This window comes from Silene latifolia, chromosome 5, assembly GCF_048544455.1.
Source record: "Silene latifolia isolate original U9 population chromosome 5, ASM4854445v1, whole genome shotgun sequence".
NCBI classification, from domain to species: Eukaryota; Viridiplantae; Streptophyta; class Magnoliopsida; order Caryophyllales; family Caryophyllaceae; genus Silene; species Silene latifolia.
Window position 1 is genome coordinate 42234916 of NC_133530.1, and position 4009 is coordinate 42238924.

At 39.0% G+C, this 4009-nt stretch overlaps 1 non-coding gene across 1 annotated transcript; it reads right to left on the reverse strand.

The window, feature by feature from the left end:
* Positions 1-2003: 2003 nt before the first annotated feature.
* LOC141658312 (small nucleolar RNA R71) lies at positions 2004-2109 on the reverse strand. Its single transcript, XR_012549204.1, has one exon. It is a non-coding gene; the product is annotated as a small nucleolar RNA R71 (small nucleolar RNA).
* Between the last annotated feature and the right edge of the window lie 1900 nt (positions 2110-4009).

A 4009-nucleotide genomic window follows, 5' to 3' on the forward strand; every position in this document is an offset into this window, starting at 1 on the left:
TGTGGAAATCACAGTTTGATTATTATATGAAATCGTTAGTCTCCAAATTGGGCATTATGGTTCAGCACTTGAAAAAACCAACTGCATAAGACAATTAAGGTCGATATAATGATCTATTGCCCATTAAATCTATCTGGTATAAATAGGTTTTACTACCTTAGGGGGAGAATGATAAGAAAAAACCGGTAAAAACAAACAAGTATGTTATCCCCAACTGGACATGAAGTTCAGTGCTTTGTTTCAATATGAAATACATCAAATAGAGGTTCATGGAATTAGAAATGATGGTATTCATTTTGTTATGAAAATGTATTATAAGACCAGTTTGATCACCTTATCAAAAGTGATATGTTCATACATTGAAATCTATGATTTAAAGTATAGACAGATTAGCCCTCTGTGGTATAGCGAGCTATAAATTAGTCATACAAAATATATGTAATGAAATTTAGACTCTTGCCAAATTGAACAATAACCACACATGAAAGGTAGTGTGAAAGTCATATCGGTTCACATATTTCAAATAATAAGAAAATGGCAAAGCATGGGCCGTTGATACTCTTATGGAGTAGAGAAATTTGCATGTCCTGGAAGTGACATAGATATCTGAATAATAATAGATGACCTATATAGGAAATGGAATGGTACCATATACATTCAGATATCACCGATCAGTACTGACAATATCGCAAGATATTAAATTTATATCGATTTGTTTAAGGAACCTATATGCATTTGCGCGCGAAATTTAATGGATTAAATAATGGGGAGCTTATAATTAAGTCCAATTTTATTATCGACACATAATTAATGATTATGAATGAGCTCATGGACCTGAAGTCCATCCATTGACTTGAAGTCAATTGTAATTATGAATATTGGAAAAGAAACTGTACAGTTTGCATTATCGAGTCATCATCATGGGCATTTAGAGATTAAGTTCATTTGCATATTAATTAGTTTTATTTTATATAAATTATTGAATTGTTTTAGAATGTTGTTTAGAATTAGTTACATATCATATGCATGTACACGATTAAATTATATTGTTATATTTTGATAGATGTTTAAAAAGGATAAATGTTATCTTATGAGATACTTCAATGAGGATAACTCCTCATAAGAGCTTTTTATAAATGATTATCAAATGATAATGTTTGATAAATTAAGTTTTGGGAACTCATGATTATATATGAACCTCTATGACACGATTGAAAGGTTCGTTATTATTTCCAAAATGGAATACTTAAACTTCTGTAGAGTTTACTTGATGTCTCAACCCGAAGTGATTATTAGGTCTAAAACACTTTAATATCTCGTCCGGGGAGGCAATAGGCTATTTGTCTGTTGTTGTTTCGTTTATCTCTTTCCGTCTCAGGGAATTTTTATTCCTTGAAATAGTTCTCACTTATTTCCTTCAGTGTTGTATATGCTCAGGTTTAACAGGTCAGAATTAGTTCCTGCTGATCCTGAGCCAGAGAGATCCTTTCGGCATAGACTAAGACTGCAAAGGAAGATTCAAAAGAAAGTCTTGAGTACTTTTGAACCCGAGCTAGATAATTTTCTGTTTGCAGAAGATCCGTCTTGTGAAGAAGACAACTTTATTTCTGCTATAAAGCCGGTGAAAATGCCTAACATTGCGAGTCATTCAGAGCCCACAACTGCCTCAATCCCTAAGGGTTTCAAGCTTTTGACAGAGGATGGAAATACATTCGATATCAGGCCGTCCTACATCAACCTAGTCAAACGAAACCTATACCGAGGTGTGGCAGGTGAAGATCCGCGCAAACACATGGAAGTTTTCACTGACTACTGCTCTACCATTTCCGCTACCAAGGGAGTGACGCAGGATAAGATTAAGGAGGTCTTATTTCCTTTTTCTTTAACCGATGGAGCCCGAGAGTGGCTCACTGATCTTGATAGAGAAGCAGCTAGTATCACCAACTGGGAGACTCTTGCACTTGCCTTTTATAAAAGGTATTTTCCTCCACAACGTACCAATCATCTGAGAGGAAAAATTACAAGTTTCAAGCAGGCACCTGATGAGAATTTTTATGAAGCTTGGTGTTGTTTCAAGAAGTTGGTGCGGTCTCTTCCTCATCATGGTTTTGATCAGTGGTTCTTGTGCAACCAGTTCTACAATGGGTTGTATGACGACCACCGTGCTATATTGGACGCCTCATCTAATGGGCGATTTCAGAAGAACATGATGATGATAAGGGATGGGCCATCATAAGGGAGATGGCTACCCACTGTGCTGAGTATGGGAATCCGAGGGATGGTATTCGAACAGTTAATTTAGTTGATATTGTTGTTGTGGCTCAGTTGGAAGCCATGAATACTCGTTTTGACAAGTTAAAGTTGCAGCATGTTGGTGATCAACAGACGGTTCACTTGCTGACTAGACAAGAAGTCGTTACTTATGAGCGATGTGGGAGTAATGACGGTCACACTGTTGTTGACTGTCTAACAGAGAAGGAACAAGTCTTGACTTTCAGCAATATAGGTAAGGAGGAGGTTCCTACTATAATAATCAAAGTGGAGCCCATCCCAATTTGAGATGGACTAGTCAGAATGTGCTTAATCCTACTCCTCCTCTGTAGCAGCAACAAGCTTATGTTCCTCCTCACAAGGCTCAAAAAGGCTTCCAAAAGCCTTCATCCTTTCCACCACCGCATCAAGGAGCTTCTTCTAGTGGAGTAAGTGAATTAGCTGAGTTGAAGTCGATGCTCCAATCATTGACTAAACAGTTGCAGATGAGTGACCAACAAAAAGAAGCATCAATTAAGTCACTCGAAACCCAAGTTATTCAACTGGACGCTAGCCAATCCACGAGAAAGCCAGTTCACTTACCGTCTCAATCTGAGAATAATCCACACGAGACGATAAACCTGATTAACTTGCGCAGTGGTCTTTCTTATGAAGGACCCAAATTGTCAACTGTTGAGGACATATCAGACCCGGAAAGCGATGTTGCAGGCAGTGAACAGTCGTCCATTGACGAAACTATGCTTAATCCGAAGAAAATACTCGATCGATTGATTTCTGGAGGTCGATCGAGTAGAATTGCTGAAGATAATGCTCGATCGAGTGGAATTATGGATCGATCGAGTACAATGGATAATCAGGGATTCGATCGAAAGGGTGAAATTATTCGATCGAGTGAAAATTCTGGGGAAAAGTGTTCTATCGAGTGAAATCGTGCCTCGATCGAACAATGCTAATAATGAAGGATTCGATCGAGAGGGTGAAAGTGCTCGATCGAGTGAAAAAGTTGCTGAAAGACCTCGATCGAGAGGTAAAAGAGACCGATCGAACAGAAATGAGTTTGAACCTGTCGAGACATTGGAAGAAAGGAATAAGGGCTCGAAATTCCTATCACGGTGCCCTTTCCAAGGCGATTGCAGAACAATAAGGCTAACCAACAGTTCGGGAAATTTGCTGAGATCTTGAAGAGCCTTCACGTCAATGTTCCCTTCGCCGAATTGCTTACCCAGGTACCCTCTTACATGAAATTCATGATAGAAATTTTATCGCGTAAGAGACATATAAATGACCACGAAACGGAGGCTTTGACTGAAGTAGGGACTGCCTTAGTTCAGAATAAGACACCACCCAAACAATCAGACCCGTGCAGCTTTTCAATTTCTTATCATATAGGGACCCACTTGATCGATAACGCGCTATGCGATCTAGGAGCTAGCGTGAGTGTCTTACCTTTGTCTCTCTCTAAGAGACTCGTTTTGACCAAGTTTATCTGTACTAATATGACCGTTCAGATGGTCGACCGTAGTATATCACGGCCACTAGGAGTTATAGAGGATATACCTGTCAAGATTGGGAGATCCTTTATTCCCATAGACTTTGTGGTCTTTGACATCCTCGAGGACACTCACACCCCTATTATTTTAGGGGGACCATTTTGTTTACTGCTCGTGCAGTAATTGACGTCGGGGGAAAGACCCTTACATTTCAGGTAGGAGACGAGGAGCTGAAATTTCATCAGCCT